Below are 19217 nucleotides of genomic sequence, written 5' to 3' on the forward strand. Positions count from 1 at the left end.
TATATATATATATATATATATATATATATATATATATATATTATATAATTTAATAAAGATATCTTACATTTAAAATAAAACGTGCTTGTCACAAGGCAACAAACGGGAAAAATGTTTTTCCTCAGGTACAGGAGGTTATATAAAGTGCCTGTGTGACAAACCGCTCACAGTTGCCCTGAGGTGGCTTAGGCTTGATCTCTCCTTCCCTCCCACCCTTGTCACTAGCATCGTTATGTGGTTATGTCACCCTTGGATCAAGGGGGGACTTTGTTTTTATAAATTGATTCATTTGTAGCTCGAGTCCTATGACTGAGCGAGTTTAGAATTTGTTTTAAAAAAATGTTGGAAATAAAATGTATTTATTCTTTCACTGTTTTATTTTGAATAAAGTTATTTGATTAATTGCCAATTAATTACCAAATACCAATAAAGGTGCCGTGGCCATTTAAAACACCAATTTGTTGTTTTGTGTTTTTATTCTGAATATAAGTAAAAGTGCATCCTACAATCCCATGTTTAAAGGATCGGTTTCATCTAAATAACAAACAGTTACTGAAGACTTGTTCCCCTCTGCACACTGAACCCTACCTAGGAATCAAATAGACTTACTCTGTTCTTTATTCGAATAGGTAATAATGTATGCTGTATTATCCACTTATACAGAACAGTAAGGAGTTTGGAAGTGCGGTACGTTTTTATTTTGCACTGTGGGATCTGCGCTAGCTTCAGCTAGAGTTACAATCCAGGCACCCATACCAAATAGCACAGCCAGGCCTGTGACCTACCTGCTGGTATTAAACCCAAAAACAAAAATGTAATATAATGCAGCTTAGCAATCCTTAGATGTGGTGGCTGCATTTGTTTCCTTTTTTTATTTTTTTTTATTTTTTATTTTTTTGGCTTTTTTCCTTTATGTCTTCCTGGTGACCTGGCCAGTAAGTCTGTTATTTATCTGTTATAAAATAAACAGGTAGGCTTTTTGTTATTGCAGAAGAGGTATAAAATGTCTCGTCTGTATTAAAAAAAAATGTATACGCCTGTTCATGATCCTCTTTAGGATGTACAGAGAGCTGCACGTAAGCAGCTGGGGGACACCTCTAAACGTAGCTGTAAAATAAGTGAAGAGGTATTTTAAATTCTGCAACCTTTGCACTGAGGGATATTCCTAGCTGCAGCTGCCTGTAGTTGAGCTATTTATGTTATCTAGTGTCATATATCCTACAACTGTGTCTCCTGCTTTCTACTGTCTACCACTCCCCTTTTGTGCCTCTGAAGCAGCCGGCAGAGTCCAGTGAAACCGGTCAGGCCATCTTTCTGACTGCCTCTTTTGTCGTGCCTGTCTTGCTAGCCACAGCTGGTCACCAAAATAGTGGTGAATCCCCTAAAGGATACCTCTCAAGGACATTGAGTATTTCTTTCTTTTGGATATGGAATTGCTTATATATACCACTTACTTTGGATTACAATGAGACCTTGTGGGAGTACTGTTGGTGATGTTCTGTTATGGCAATGTTATTATGATACGGTGCGAGGGAGGCAGCTCAGGACATGGATTTTTTTTATCAATGACTGTGTAGAATCCTAAAATTCATGCTAATTACACTTTTTCCTGATATTTGTACCTCCTCTGGACCACTGTCATAACCTCCAATACTTTAAACTACTCACCATATTCCCTGTAGGCCTTCCATCTTGTTTGGATTACACATTTCCTGGAAATCTCGTGATTCATCAATTTATCAGTTTACAAACAGGATTCTCTGAGCTTTGCCCCTTCCTTTGTAGAAATCACCACTACCAATTTTGGTGCCATGCACCAATATATGACTCGCATCCTTTCCCTTTACATGACCAGGGTGGATGTAAGGATTTACTTTATCTAAATTTTTTTAATTATGTGGCTGAGCTGCTTGACACAAGAGGTGGCCATGATGTTTTATTAGTATACACGATTGCACGATGATTTTAATGTGTAAAATTCCCTCACCTTTTTTCTAATAAATATTTTGATAATTTGATATACAGTGGGCTGTGGCAGTTTGTTTTATCTTTGAGTAACATGTATAGTTCATACCGAGGGCTCCCATTCCACACCCCTTTTTATTCCTCCTCTGTTGAGGTGAATGCATGCATATATCATTGATAATATATAAATTATAGTAGGCAGAACCTTAAGGGTCCCTTATCTTTAGTGTTTCAACTGATGACATGACATCATTGAATTTTTCAGAAAAAATTATACTATTGATCAATAGTTAGACATGTCAGGATTTTTATTCATGTAGACTTTAGAGTTAATGAATGGTCTACTTAGGTCTCTTTTATGTTGGCACTCCGATCAGGTTCACCTGTCAGTTTTATAGGTGGACCTGATTGGAAAGTCCATAGAGTCCTAAGGACAGGAAGATGTAAATGGACTGCATCTCTTTCTGTTTTTGTTGACCAGATTGAGGTAGACTAATGTAAATAGGCAACAGAGTCTGTTTAAACCCAGCCACCTATAGGTTGTGTGTTAATGAGGTAATCTGGTGAAGTACTCCCATATATTTGCTTTCTGTCCCAAAATACCACATTTCAGGATGGAGCAGGAAGTAAATGGAGGAGTTTTATGGGACACACTGGAACTTGAGGTATTTTCTGTTCTAAATAGGGATGGGCTAGATGTTAATTTGTTCATAAAACAAACAAATATATGGGGAGCTCATGGCAAGTTTGTCTGCTTTGCAGCGCCCCATAATGAACTGCGAGATAGCAGTGTATTGACTGCTGCTGATTGGCCAAAGCATGCACCTGACCTGCATGCTTTGGCCAATCACATTGCGAAATGCTATGAAACTATGAATGAATATAGATTAGGCAGACAGTGCAGTGTGCAGCCAGTCAGTGTAGTACATATAATACAGTTCAGCATATATAGTGCAGTCAGTGTAGGATATATAATACAGTGCAGAGTATATAGTGCCAACAGTATAGTATACATAGAAATTTTTGCCTGTTCGAGGGGGGCCGTTGTTCAGCCTATCCCTAGTCCAAAAAGACAGAGAAAGCTTTTTCTTTTCTGTGAAAGAGGTACATTAATGATATATTGGTTAATAGGGAAGCTGGAATTTGGAAAAAAAAGGTGCACTTAGCCTTTAACCTCTACAAGTGCTTTTGGGGATTAGAGACTAATGTTAAGAGTTTTTTCAGTACTTTCAATATATTGATAATAAATTCAGGTGTGAATTCAAAAAATCAGTTACGATACTTTTTTGTCAGTATGGCTCCTTTAAAACAGCCTGCACTTAATTCAGGAAAGCCTTGCAACAGTTTTGTAAAGCTTTCCGACTTTTAAGCCAGGTTTAGGTATTTCTTATTACTGCTCTTTTTAGAAACTATTACTGTTCCTGTGACAAAAAGAAAAATTACTGCCAGTTCACAGATAAGCAAACTAACCGTAATTAAGACCATGGCAGACCACTAGTGCTAAGAGCGTGACATTTTGTGCTGGAAACTTGTCATGAATATGTCAGGAGGATCAAGTGTATGGACATGCCTGAGGATCTGAGTGTGTACAAACTACGCACCAATACAACAGGTTTTGATTATGCTGCTGCTAATGCACATTAGCGTAACCAAAGCATGCACATCTGGCATTTGCACAAATCTCACTATTTAACCACTTCCCGACTAGCGCACGCCGATATACGTCAGCAGAATGGCACGGGCAGGCATATTGGCGTACAGGTACGTCCAGTTTTTAATGCCGGCAGCACGCTTGCGTGCCGGTCAGGACCCCCGTGAGTCCGGTCGAGGGTCCTGCGGACTCGATCGCAGCGGGCATACCCATGATCATCTCCCCGGGCGGCTGAATGAGGAGATGCCGTTGTAAACAGCATCTCCCCGTTCTGCCTAGCAACAAGTGACGCTGATCTCTGCTCCATGTGATTGGAGCATAGATCAGTGTTCACTAAAACAAAGCCCAGCCCCCACAGTTAGTAACACACCCCTAGGAACACTTAACCCCTACACTGCCACCCACCGGTTAACCCCTTCACTGCCAGTGTAATTTACATAGGAATCACTGCATTTGTATAGCAGTGATTGTGGTATAAATAACAATGGTCCCAAAAATGTGTCAAAAATGTCCGATGTGTCCGCCATAATGTCACAGTCACAATAAAAATCGCTGATCGCCGCCATTACTAATAAAAAAAAATATTAATAAAAATGCCATAAAACTATCCCCTATTTTGCAAACACTATAACTTTTGCGCAAACCAATCAATAATCGCTTATTGCAATTTTTTTACCAAAAATATGTAGAAGAATAGGTATCGGCCTAAACTGAGGGAAAAAATGTTTTTTTATATATTTTTGGGGATATTTATTATAACAAAAAGTAAAAAATAATGTGTTTTTTTCAAAATTGGCGCTCTATTTTTGTTTATCGCGCAAAAAATAAAAAAACGCAGAGGTGATCAAATACCCCCAAAAGAAAGCTCTATTTGTGGGAAAAAAGGACGTCAATTTTGTTTGGGAGCCACGTCGCACGACCGCGCAATTGTCAGTTAAAGCAACGCAGTGCCGAATCGCAAAAAGTGGTCGGGTCTTAAGACAGCAAAATGGTCCGGTCTGAAAGTGGTTAAAGGACAACACACTAAAGAGAAGTTGCCGAGTGCTGTGATCTGTCCTGCTATTCCCTGTTACCAACTGAAGGAGGTATTGAACAGAAGCTGTAAGGGAAGCCCTCTCATCAACTTCTCCACCAGGTACATGGTAATATGACAGCTTACCACACAAGGATCCCTGCTTGCTATGAAGTAGAGCCTAGTTGCCTATGGCAACTGATGACTTAACACAAAGGGGTGGGGATGCTGGCTAAAATCCTTACCCAATTAGGCAATGCCCATATTTGAACAATAATTTTAGGCAGTGTTCCTACACCTTTGTTTACTGTCAGCTGTCAGCCATGGAATCTCTTGGCAGTACATAATACATATAATAATACTTATATAATAATATAACATAATAATACATAATCAATTATGAGTAGCAGTCTTGATCTCTGTCTGTAAAGCCAGAGCTATGTTTTTATGCCACAGTTACACACACCTGCCTGTACAGTCCTCTACTCACATGTTCTCATATTGTAATGGTTTAGAGTCTCAGGGGCATTTGTTACAGTTTGAGACAATTTCTGTTGTAGGGTTGAATACTTCTAAACTGTGGCTTACTGGTTTCCTTGGTAACCATGTCACTAACACAGATGCTCCTCTTATATGCAGTGCAAAAGTATTTTATTTAGGGCCTGTTCAGTCTCCTTAGTAACTAGCTATGTTACAATACTGTGCAAAAGAACCAATTTGCTAGAGAAAAAAAACGATTGCCTACCTCTGCTTTATGGTAATAGGATTAACATATTATGTGCATACCATACTTCAGGCAAAATCAAGAGATGCACATTTAAATATAAATGATTAACGACAGAAAAGAAAAAGAAATGGAACTTTGTGTGAGGCATGTCACTGAATGGATAACTGATTCATATTATTCATTGGATTGTTTATTGATTACAAATCACATTATAAAATGTGTCAATCTGTGATAAAGGACACAATATACTATGATACACTTGTATGAATATACAGTTATTATACAAAATAAAATACAACATGATTGACAGTATAGTTACATAAAAACACTCATCCATTCATAATGGTTCAATAAACATAAGCAATTGCTCATGGTGAGCCAAACTTGTCTGGGCATCAGTTCAATGTATAATCGACACAGGTTTCAAGGCTCATGCCAATCATCAGGAGTAAAATGCTCTGAAATGAAATCATTGATATCTATAAATATAGAATATCCTTTAAACGAAGAACCATCTCTCAAAAAAAGGTCTATAACTTACACTGCGGCCCAGTAGTGACACCCAGCCCGGGCCGGACTGGGAATAAAATCCAGCCCTGGAAAAAATTTCATACCAGCCCCACACCATTATTATACCAGCGCAACAGTATGACATCAGTATTTTTTTGTTCATAAAAGGGAAAACCATACATTTTAAAGCACTTTTGAAGAATGTATTATATATAGATAAGATATGAAATCATTTTTTGAGAGATGGTTCTTCGTTTAAAGGGCTTTATATATATATATATATATATATATATATATATATATATATATATATTGTGGCAGCACGCAGGTAAAGTCACCTGGTTGTATCCAGGATGGGAAATATGTGTGCCCTAGATTCAGGCTTTATGCAGACTTTTACAATTAGAGGGGTAGAGTTAATGAGCCCAGCTGAAGTAAGTGGGCTCATTAAGACCTCTACAAAAAACCCCAGCATGCTTAGGGAGATGCTCCATCCTGGAACCAGTTTTGTGTGTATAGACTGGGGAGTGTGATACCTGTTCTGTGCGGTGAGTTAACGCCTGTGTGGCAAACCTCTACAACAGAGACAGGGACTGGTGCAGCACAAGGCTGCACTCAGTTGTTAGACAGGGAATCTAAGTGTGTAATTAGAGGTCAAGCTGACCAGGATTTATTTTCATGTTTTATTTTTGTTTGGCTGTTATATGTTTCACTGCGTGTAGCATAAATAAACCGCATCTTTTGTTTTTTTGCACCTACAACGCTGTCTGCTGTGCCTGATTTTGTGTTGTGAACCCATCCAGGGGGTCACACACACCTGCTGCCGAGCTAACCCCTCACAGTTGGTGGAGAATTTTGGCAGTTTTTTTTTTTTTTTAAGGCCAGCATGGAAGAGATACTGAGACAGCTGGCTCTAGCAAATGTAAATCAGCAGCAAGCAAATGCAAATCAGCAGCAAACAAATGCAGGTTTACAAAAGAGCCTTGCAGCCCAGCAGCAGACAAATGCAACTTTGCAGCAGAGTCTGGAAGCTCAGCAGAAAGCTCACCTGCAGAGTCTGGAAGCTCAGCAACAAGCCCAGCAGCGATCTGAAGCCCGCTTCATAGACCTGTTGCAGAAGCAAGAGCAGAGTTTTCAACAGCAAATAGAGACATTAATACAGCAACGTCCGCAGACCAATAAGGCAAGTGGTTACACTAATACCGCATCCTTTGGTGTGAGCCGTTTACTGACAAAAATGACTGGAGAGGATGATCCGGAGGTGTTTTTGACCACATTTGAAAGGACTGCTGAAAGGGAAAAGTGGCCTAAGGAGCAGTGGGCTGGACTGGTGGCCCCTCTGTTAACTGGGGAATCGCAGAAAGCTTATTATGACCTAGAACCTGACCAAGCAAAAGACTATGTGGTGCTAAAAACAGAAATATTGGCACGGCTGGGTGTCACCCTAGCCGTCCGGGCTCAGCGTGTGCATAATTGGACTTTTCAGGTTGGAAAACCTCCCAGGTCTCAAATGTATGATCTCATTCACCTGAGCAGGAAGTGGCTGCAGCCAGAGACTTTGACCGCACCAAACATTGTGGAACGTTATCTCATGGATCGTTTCCCGAGAGCTCTTCCTACTGCCATCCAAAAATGGGTAAGCCATGGAGACCCAGAAAATGCAGATAAACTTGTGGATCTGGTTGAGAGGTACTTGGCTACAGAGAACCTGACCACCTCTTCCAGGGACTCACGGACTTTCTACCCTAAGACCAGATCATCCCCAGTGGCGGGTAAGATGACTCCAAGGGGTGAGGGTGGAGAGAGTGAGAGGGTGGGAGTTCTACCTAAGGTCTGGCGGGAGCAGCCCAGGAAGCCCATGCTGCAAGAGGCAGAGAAAAAGATTATTTGCTACCGCTGCCGCCAAGAGGGACATATTGCAGCCAATCGCCCAGTTGTGGATGAGCCTATGCAATGTGACTTTATAAGGGAGAGACGTCAGTCACTGTTTGCGACAGTTGCATGCGCTGCCATTCGGGGACCTGAGAAACATTTATGTAAAATGTGTATTAATGGTAGAAATGTTGATGTGTTGCTGGATTCAGGTAGCCTGGTAACATTGATAAAAGCTGAATTAGTTACTACAGAGGTCTCTGGGAAGAACAGGGTGGCTGTTATTTGTGTGCATGGGGACACCCGAGAGTATCCTGTAACTTCAGTGTTTTTTGAGACCCCCAAAGGTAACCTCTCTCATCAGGTGGGGTTAGTGTCTCACTTACCACATGATGCTATTGTGGGAAGGGATTTTCCAAAATTCTGGGAACTCTGGGATTGTCCTGAGCCCCCCACTGGTGCCCCTATAGACCAGGAAGATGACCAGAATTCCTCTGGGAGTGGTGAGGACTCTCCTGAATTTCCCTTGTCGGTATTGGCGGGGGAAACTCGAGAAACTGGGGAGGAGCCAACATCCTCAGATGAAAACATGCTGTCTGTGGAGTTTTCGGATCTTGAGGTTCACAGGGAAAATTTTGCCACAGAACAGTTAAAAGACCCCACCCTAATAAAGGCACGGGAAAATGTGGTGAAAATAGATGGCGAGTTAGTGAACCCAGATAAGACTTGCACTTATCCTTACTTCACTATGGAAAGGGACCTGCTGTATCGAGTGGCTCAAAGGGCAGAAGAAACCATTGAGCAACTTGTAGTGCCCAAACCTTACAGGAAGTTGGTGTTAGAATTGGCCCATGGGCACATTCTGGGAGGTCATTTGGGGACAGAGAAAACCAGAGAGAGGATATTGCAGAGATTCTATTGGCCTGGGGTCATGAAGGAAATAGAAAATTATTGTTCCTCCTGCCCTGTGTGGCAGAAGTCGGCACCTATGCCACATTTCCGTAACCCGCTGGTACCTCTTCCTATCATTGAGGTCCCCTTTGAAAGGATCGCAATGGATTTGGTAGGTCCGATAATGAAGTTCTCCAGGGGGCATCAGTACATTTTGGTTATATTGGACTATGCCACCCGTTATCCGGAAGCAATTCCTCTTCGAAATACCTCGGCCAAAACCATAGCCAAAGAGCTATCTCTTGTTTTTTAGCCGCGTGGGTATTTGTAAGGAACTGCTTACGAACCAAGGTACACCCTTTATGTCCCGGGTTATGAAAGAATTATGCAAGTTGTACAAAGTGACGCAATTGCGTACATCTGTGTATCACCCCCAAACAGATGGGTTGGTTGAAAGATTCAACAAAACCCTAAAACAAATGTTAAAGAAGGTGGTGGATAGAAATGGAAAGAATTGGGACTGGCTAATACCCTATCTGATGTTTGCCATTAGGGAGGTACCCAAATCCTCTACGGGTTTCTCACCCTTCGAGTTGCTCTATGGGAGACACCCAAGAGGGCAGCTGGATATCGCCAAGGACACTTGGGAAAATGAGAGTTCTCCTCACAGGAGCGTGATTGAGCATGTCGCCCTGATGCAAGATAGAATTGCACAGGTAATGCCAATCGTAAAGGAACATTTGACCCAAGCGCAGTTAGCACAGCAGAGAGTGTACAACCGTGGGGCCAAGACCCGTACTTTTTCCCCGGGGGATAGGGTCTTGGTGCTAGTCCCTACGGTTGAAAGCAAATTTCTGGCCAAATGGCAAGGTCCATATGAAGTAATTGAAAATATTAGTGAGGTGAACTACAGGGTTAGACAGCCAGGAAGGCGAAAGCTGGAGCAGATCTATCACGTCAATCTGCTGAAAGCCTGGAGGGATAGGGAATCCCTAGTCGCAGAGACTTTGTCACAAGCACAGCCTGATTGCTTAGTTCCTGAGGTTGGAATAGCAGACACCTTATCGAAAGCCCAACAACAGGAGGTTAAAGAGTTTGTACTTTGTAACAAAGAGATTTTCTCTGAGCTTCCGGGACAAACATCTGGCGTAGAGCATGACATTATCACCCCGCCAGGAGAAAGGGTAAAACTAAAACCTTATAGAATACCAGAGGCCCGACGGGAGGCAATACGTGGGGAGGTTCAAAGGATGCTGGAATTGGGTGTGATAGAGGAGTCCCAGAGTGACTGGTCCAGTCCTATCGTACTAGTGCCCAAACCTGATGGGAGCTGTCGGTTTTGTAATGATTTTCGACAATTGAATAAAGTTACAAAATTTGACACCTACCCCATGCCGCGTATAGATGAGTTGATTGACCGGCTGGGAACAGCCCGATATATGACAACTCTTGATCTCACCAAAGGGTATTGGCAAATTCCCCTGGCCGAGTCGGCCAAGGAGAAAACTGCGTTTGTAACCCCAGATGGGGCATTCCAATATAAGAGAATGCCGTTTGGGTTACAGAATGCACCGGCAACATTCCAGCGGAAAATGGATAAGATTCTGAGGCCCCATCAGAAATATGCTGCAGCTTACCTGGATGATGTGATTATCCATAGCACAGACTGGGTCTCACATTTGCCAAAAGTACAAGCAGTCCTAGACTCTATCCGGGAAGCTGGGTTTACGGCCAATCCAAAGAAGTGTACCATTGGACAGGAGGAGGAGGCCAAATATCTTGGGTACACTATTGGGAGGGGGGTGATAAAACCCCAAGTCAATAAAGTCGAGGCCATACAGAGTTGGCCACGTCCCAACAGCAAGAAACAGGTACGAGCCTTTCTGGGAATCGCTGGCTATTATCGACGATTCATTCCCCATTTTGCTTCTCAGGCTGTGCCCCTCACCAACCTGACAAAAGGGAAAGAGTCGGTCATGGTTAAATGGTCCCCAGAGGCTGAAGAAGCATTTCAGTCCTTAAAAACAGCCTTATGTAGCCAGCCAGTGTTGTACTCACCAGACTTCTCTAAAGACTTCGTTGTACAAACTGATGCATCAGACGTTGGGTTAGGAGCAGTGTTATCCCAGGTCTGGAACGGGGAAGAGCACCCAGTCATTTACCTCAGCAGGAAGTTGAAGTCCCATGAGGTAAATTACGCCACGATTGAGAAGGAATGTTTAGCAGTGAAGTGGGCTCTAGATTCCCTTAGGTACTATCTGCTAGGTAGGCACTTTGACCTGGTGACTGATCACGCTCCTTTAAAGTGGATGGCTCAGAACAAGGAGACCAATAGAAGGGTAAATAGGTGGTTCCTGGCCCTACAAGAATTTAACTTTACAGTTAAGCATCGCCCTGGTGTTAAAATGGCGAATGTGGATGCTTTGTCTCGGATACATGCGTGTCTGAATGCTTGTGTTACAACCCCAAGGTTGAAACAAGAGGGGGGGTATGTGGCAGCACGCAGGTAAAGTCACCTGGTTGTATCCAGGATGGGAAATATGTGTGCCCTAGATTCAGGCTTTATGCAGACTTTTACAATTAGAGGGGAAGAGTTAATGAGCCCAGCTGAAGTAAGTGGGCTCATTAAGACCTCTACAAAAAACCCCAGCATGCTTAGGGAGATGCTCCATCCTGGAACCAGTTTTGTGTGTATAGACTGGGGAGTGTGATACCTGTTCTGTGCGGTGAGTTAACGCCTGTGTGGCAAACCTCTACAACAGAGACAGGGACTGGTGCAGCACAAGGCTGCACTCAGTTGTTAGACAGAGAATCTAAGTGTGTAATTAGAGGTCAAGCTGACCAGGATTTATTTTCATGTTTTATTTTTGTTTGGCTGTTATATGTTTCACTGCGTGTAGCATAAATAAACCGCATCTTTTGTTTTTTTGCACCTACAACGCAGTCTGCTGTGCCTGATTTTGTGTTGTGAACCCATCCAGGGGGTCACACACACCCGCTGCCGAGCTAACCCCTCACAATATTATATATATATATATATATATATATATATATATATATATATATATATATATATATATATATATAAATATATATATTATATATACATATAATATGTATATATATATATATATATATATATCATCTAGGAGGTCCCCCGGAACTCAGACAGTGGGGGGGAACCACCTTCCGCAGAAGGAATACACTAAGGTAAGGGGGGGTGGGGTTAATATACAAAGTGCAAACCCTTTATATCAGTGCAATTATTGTATTCACTCCCCCGTTACATCAGTGACCACCCTTCAGACTAGCCTGGTGGTGCTGTCATGACAAACTCTCAGGTGTACCGTGCAAAGGCTCAGTCAGTCAGCTCCAGCTTGGTTGGCTCTGGTTTTATTCTATAGTCTCCTCTCCACAGTCCACACAATTCTGACTTCTCCCATGACCCCCATCCTGGCAGCGCTCCCACTATTGACTCCTCTCCAGACTCCCTCAGAGACTACAGACATGATACAGGAGATGGTCAGAGACTGCAGACATGATACAAGAGCTCAATGCAGCCTCACCAGTGCCCATCAAATGCAGCCTCACTGTGCCCATCAAATGCAGCCTCACTGTGCCCGTCAATGCAGCCTAACTGTGATTATCAAATGCAGTCTCACTGTGCCCATGAATGCTCCCTCACTGTCCTCACCATTGCAGCCTCACTGTGCCAACCATTGCAGCCTCACTGTGCCCACCATTGCAGCCTCACTGTACCCATCATTGCAGCCTCACTGTACCCATCAATGCTGCCCCACTGTGCCCACCATTGCAGCCTCACTGTGCTCATCAAATGCAGTCTCACTGTGCCCATGAATGCGGTCTCACTGTGCTCACCATTGCAGCCTCACTGTGCCAACCATTGCAGACTCACTGTGCCCACCATTGCAGACTCACTTTGCCCACCATTGCAGACTCACTTTGCCCATCAATGGCGCCTCACTGTGCCCACCATTGCAGCCTCACTGTGCCCATCAAATGCAGCTTCACTGTGCCCAAATGCAGCCTCACTGTGCCCATCAAATGTGGCCTCACTGTGCCCACCATTTCAGCCTCACAGTGCCCACCATTACAGCCTCACTGTGCTAATCAATGCAGCCTCATTGAGCCCATCAAATGCAGCTTTACTGTGCCGTGAATGAAGTCTCACTGTGCCCATGAATGCAGCCTCATTGTGCCCATCATTTCAGCAGCTCCTGTGTCCCATGTCCCAGTCTGCAGTCCTTGTCTGTGGGAAGGTGTGCTGTTGATGCTCGGTACGGTACCTTGCATGCCAGCAGGATATCCATGACGGCCAGCAGCAGGCAGGGTCTGTTCTCATTTTAGATGGGGACGGTGATCCTTCCAGTGGATCTGTTTACTGTGAGATGAATTGGTCCTTGGCCACCTGCACCTTCAACTGTCCCCATTTTCCGGCCCCAGTCAGCCTGTCCTCTGGTCCTGGGGAAGTGGAGAGCACTGGGGGGGAGCTGGAGAGATGCGGGAGCAGAGAGTACTGGCGGGGTTGGAGAGCACGTGGGTGGGGGCAAAGAGCAGGGGGAGATGAGAACACAGGGGTGGGGAGTGCTGGGGGGAATTTAAGAGCAATGGTGGGGGCCAAAAAGAACAGGGCTGGAGAGCACAGAAGGCTGAGAGCACTGGGGGGGAGCTAAGAGTGTAGGGTGGCAAAGATCACTGGGGGGAGCTTTAGAGCACCAGTGGGGCCAGAAAGAACAGTGGTGGAAAGCACGGGGGACTGGAGAGCACTGGCAGGGTTGGAGAGTACATGGGTGGGTGCAAACTGCAGGGGAGTGTGGAGAGTACAGGGGTGGGGAGCGAAGCGTGCTGGGGGGAGCTTGAGAGAGCACTGGATGGGGAGCCAAAAAGAACAGGGGTGGAGAGCACGGGGGGCAGATAGCACTGGGGGGGGGGGCTGGAGAGCAATGGGTGGAGCTCGAGAGCACCGGGGAGCAGAAATAACAGGGGTGGGGAGCATCGGGGGCTGAAGAGCACTGTTGGGAGCTGAAGAGCACTGCGGGGGGCTGGAGAGCATTGTGGGGCTGGAGAGCACTGGGGTGGGGACTAGAGAGTGATGGGGAGAGCTGGAGAGCACTGTGGGGGGTGGAGAGCACTGGGGTGGGAGCTGGAGAACAATGGAGAGAGCTGGAGAGCACTGTGGGGGGGGGGGTGGAGAGCACTGTGGGGGGGATGGAGAGCACTGTGGGGGCTGGAGAGCACTGTGGGGGGGGGTGGTGAGCACTGTGGGGGGTGGAGAGCACTGTAGGGGCTGGAGGGCACTGGGGGGAGCACAAGGAGAACTGGGGGGAGGGCAGTAAAAGAAGTTGGATTGGATAGGAGGAGAAGCAGGGCATATAGAGGAGATGAGCTTTCTATATTCATCCATGCAGCCGCTGAATACTTGATTCTCCTCCTCTCCCTCCTGAAAGCATTCAGCGGCTGCATGGAGGAATATAGAAAGCTCATCTCCTCTATATGCCGATCCTCCTATCCAGGCACACAGGCGGCATCTCCTACTGTGTATCATAGCGCTGGCTGGGTCTGTGTACGGAGGCCGCGCTGTAACACAATCCCGCCCCCCCTAGTCTGGGTTGTGTGATAGGCGGAAAACATTGATTCTCTCTACTATCACACAAGCCAGTCTAGGGGGTGGCCATGTTACAGCACGGCCGCCGAACACAGACCCAGCCAGCACTATGATACACAGGAGCAGGGGAGAGAGGAGCAGTGCAGCTGCAAAGCTGTCCCAGGGCAGGCGGCCTACCAGGGAATCTCCCGGTATCCTGGTAGATCAGTCTGGCCCTGCACCCAGCCTATGTCCAAGGGAAGACAAGGGACAGGGATAATTATCTCCCCTAGGGCTGAAGTGAGAAATCCCATCCGGACCAGAGACAACACCCAGGTGAAGACCAGGCGACCATGTCATGACCACGTGAATCTGGTGTATTCTTAACAGTCCACACTGCTCTGCAAGGATATGGAGATGAAACCATGTGAAATGAATATACTATTAATAGGATGAACCTATGCCTGTGAATGAGTGGAAGTGATGGATGGTGTGTAATTACTGCAGTGATATGGAGTGTACTAGCCAAGGGGACTACAGTCAGGGAAAATGTGTATACATATGCCCACAACAGATACATCCAAAGATAGACCCACCATATGGTGGTGAATTGTGAAATGTGAAACTGAAATGAACCCAAAAAGTGTTGTGTGTAGGTATGAGTGAAGCCCAATTACCCTGTGTATAATTATATGGCCATATGCATGCCTGGAATCCCGCTTGTGTGAATGGTCCATGTGAATTGGTCAGTTGGCCAGCCCAAGCAGCTTATATCCTCGATAAGGGGCGGATCCCCACCAACATCATGAGATCAAAATATTGTTGCAAAATTAGAAGTATTGAACTAAGTGGTTATCCAAGGGTCTCGCATTTTCCTAAATTCACAGCAAAATTACTGATTTCTTCTTTGCTATAAAGTTATTAGGTTCTAACTAGTCATACTAGTCAAATCTTTCCGTACTATTCAATGATGGTAACATGAAGAACACACAGTTTATCCAAAGTAACTTCATTACACTTAATTATGGTACTATGGTCAGCAATTCTGCAAAGTCTGGGTAGTTCCTTTCCAACAATCTACAAAGATTATAAACTATGTAAGCAGAATATCTGCACTGCATATTTCTGGTTCTTACAGCAGATAATTAACTGACCAGCAGGCTCTTACTGGGTAACCTCATATGAGCTTCTATTCTGATCTATCAGCTCTGATTGACTGGAGAGAAATAAATATCTCACCATACACGTCACACTGTCGTTCAGAGGCCAGCAGGAATTTTTCACAAATTGCTGGAAAAAATCTTGTCTTGGCTTCCTAAAATCAGTGATTAAACCCATCTGTAAAATGTCCTATACTGTGAGGCTCAATTCATATCTATGCATGTTGCTTTTGAGCATTTCTGCAGTGCTTTTTGCGGTGCTTGCCAGGTCAGAAAAGGGAGGGGACAAGGGAGCGTCCCCCCTCCTGAACCATACCAGATAGCATGCCCTCAACATGGGGGCTTTGTGCCTCCCACCTCAAAGCAACTTGTCCCTATGTTGATGGGGACAAGGGCTTCATCCCGTCAACCTTGGCCGGTGGTTGACATGGGTCTGTGGGCGGTGGGGACAATTGGAATCTGAAAGCCCCCTTTAACAAGGGGGCATTCAAATCTTGGCACCCCCATAATTGTACCCCTACCTATTTACCAAATAAAAAAGTAGTGTAGTGTGGAAAAAATACAGTAGACAGTTTTTAACAAGTCTTTTATTAAAAATGTCTTCTTCTTCCTCCGATCTTCCTCCATCTTCTCCTTCCCTGCTTCTTCCTCCTCTAGGCCTCTCCTCCTCCTGACTTCTTCTTATTATTCTTTCTCCTGTCTTCTTTGTCCAGCATCTGAGGGGGATCTGTCCGCGCCAACGTCAAGCATTTCTTTGATAAAAAAGGGGGTGTGCCCATTGGAGGATGTGACCTGGAGGCCCCGTCCCACTGGGACATATGGACTCATCACGCCCCTGGCAGCGACATCACAAGGGGTGGGGCCTCCCGGTGACATCATCCAATGGCAACACTAAGAAATGCTTGACATTGGCGCGGATAGATCAGCGGGGCACAGCATCAGAGGAGGGTCGAGGGCAAGAGCGGTGGCAGAGGAAGGAGCACACCAAACAAAGAAGCAGGAGAAGGAAGAAGTGGGCAAGGAGAGGATGGCGGAAGACCGGAGGAAGAAGACATTTTTAATAAAAGACTTGTCAAAAACTGTCTACTGTATTTTTTTTACACTACACTACTTTTTTTGGTGAATGGGTAGGGGTACAATGTACCCCATACGCATTCATAGGGAAGAAGGCCAGGATATTGTTAAAGGGGGCATCCAGATTATGATAAGCCCCCCGTAGATCCCGACAACCACCAGCCAGGGTTGTCGGGAGGAGGCCCCTGTCCCCATCAACATGGGGGCAAGGTGCTTTGGGATGGCACCCACCCCCCCATGTTGAGGACATGTAGTCTTGTATGGTTTAGGAGGGGGCTTTCACATGTCAACTCCCTTTCCTGACCTGTTGGCTGCTGCTCAGATAAGGGTCTGGTATGGATTTTGGGGGGACCCCACACCATTTTTAAAAAAATGTGGGTGTGGGGGTCCCCTCTGAATCCATACTAGATGCAGGGGCCTGGTATGTTTTTTTCACCATTTTCTTTTTTGCCTGATTTTTTTTCTTTACATTCAGCTGTGGGGAATCCGGCTGACACCTGATGACACATCCGTTGTTAAGGACATGGTGGCCAGCTCCCTGGCCCCCTCCTTAGCAACCAGTTATAAATAGTGAATGCACAGCTAAAGAAAAAAAAACACAAATCGCAAAAGGCAAATTGCGGTAAAATAGCGCCAAAATCATGGTACTTGTGTTTTTGATGCAAATCCATTGAAGTCTATTACATGCAAAATGCTGCATTGTGCGTGAAAAAAGTCCCTGACCCTTCCCAAAAATGAAGAGACACAAAAATGCATTGATGTGAATGTGTTCCTTAGGAAAGCATGTTTAAAAAATTCCCTGCATTTATGCAAAATGCATCAAAAAACGCATTAGTGGGAATGGAGCGTCATCCAACCTGATGGTAAGTTTTTATTTCAGCCAAGCCTGACTAAACCTATGATAAAACATAGTAACAAAAAGACTACCAAAGAGCCACTTACAGAGTGATTCCCATGTTGCTGTTGAACAATAGGATGTTCTCAACTTTTATTAACACAGATTTAACAATAGGCAATAAATCATGGTATATAATCTGATAAATAGTGGTACCTTTATAATTTGAAGTTTAAAGTGATTGTAAAGGTTTTTTTTTTTTTTTTATCTTAATGCATTCTATCCTTCTCTGTGCCTTCTGTGTGCAGCAGCCGCCCCAGCACCCCCCAATACTTGGCTAGGCTCTGAGGAAGAAGGTAATCCTTTGAAATGCATCAACCAGCAGTGGTCCTCATGTCCTCTCTTTCATTATCTGGAGACTGTGGTTATCAAACTGATTGCCATCATTTGAAAGGCTTTTACATTGCAGTTTCTTTCACATGCTTGTGAGTAGTTTTTAATTCGTTTTTTTAAATAATGTTTTTTTAAATAAACTCATTTAAGGATAATGCACAAGGCTGGTGCGTCCTCTTTTCTCTATTTTCTTTTTGACTGTTAGGATACCCCCATCATGGAGGGCAGCAAGGCCAAGGACATATACATCCTGAACTATAGATCCCCTGATCAACACACTTGTGTGCAAGAGTATTTGTTTACTCCCTAATACTTACCTGAGCCCCATCTCTATCCAGCCGGCTTTTGGCTCCCGCTGCTGTCAATGAAAGTCAGTTAGCAAATCAGGAGAAAGCGGGCCAAACCATGGCTCTATGTCTGAATGGACACAGAGCTGCAGCTCAGCTTGGGTGCCCCTATTGCAAACTGCTTGCTGTGGGGGCACTCGACAGAGGAGAGGGACCAGGAGTGCCAAAGGGGGACCCGAGAAGAGGAGGATCTGGGCTGTCCTGTGCAAAAACCATTGCGCAGAGCAAGTAAGTATAACACGTTTATTATTTTTATAGAAAAAAAAATGAGATTTTATAATCACTTTTAATTTTAAATTAGATTTTCTTAATAAATGCATAGGGGGGTAATTACTAAAACTGGTTTACATAGAATTTGGTTTAGCTGTGCATGCTAACCAAACTTCTAACTTGTGCTTGTTCAGTTAGGCTTTGATATTAAAACTTGACCAGTTTCTATGCACAGCTACACCAGATCCTGTGTGCACCAGTTTTAGCAAATCTCCCCAATAGTGTTTTTTGTATCTTTCTGGAGGAAGACAGTGCCTCCTCTGCTCCCATAGGCTGGCAGCCTGTTGCCTTCGACACAGCATCCCAGTTGTTAGGCAGTGGTGTGGTGCTGCTTGTTACATCCTCTCAGCACTTATTTGATCATCATAAGTCCAGAGATCTGGGCTTGTGCTAGTGATTTGCTACCTTGCTCAGTACCCTGTCTTGCCTCATTGTTCTTGCCCATTTACCTAGTCATTGGATTCTCCCTTTTATTGACCCATGCCTGTCTTGATCATGACTGTTTTCTGAAATATACCTACCTGTTGGCTGCACTGATTCCTGAATTGTTTCTGGACAATGCTTACTGCCTGCCATGATCTAATGTCTAATGAAAAAGCTGCCAAATACCCACTAAACTTTAGAGAAAGGGAGTGGCTGTAGATATAGTATGCTTGAAATTTGTAAAAGCATTTTACACACGGCCATGTGTAAATTAAAGTCTATACCTTTAGGAAAATTCAGTTTCTAAGTGAACAGCAAACTGGCTAAAAGACTGTATTCAGAGAGTAGTAATTATTTGTTTATACTACATGGATAAGGTTATTAGTAGTTTACCACAAGGTTCAGTGTTAGGACCCTTACTTTTTAACATACTGTATTTATAAATGATATAGAGTTTGGAATTAAAAGTACATTTTCAGTGT

This window comes from Lithobates pipiens, unplaced genomic scaffold, assembly GCF_037356315.1.
Source record: "Lithobates pipiens isolate NorthernLeopardFrog02 unplaced genomic scaffold, aLitPip1_a1.2 Scaffold_16, whole genome shotgun sequence".
Classification (NCBI taxonomy): Eukaryota; Metazoa; Chordata; class Amphibia; order Anura; family Ranidae; genus Lithobates; species Lithobates pipiens.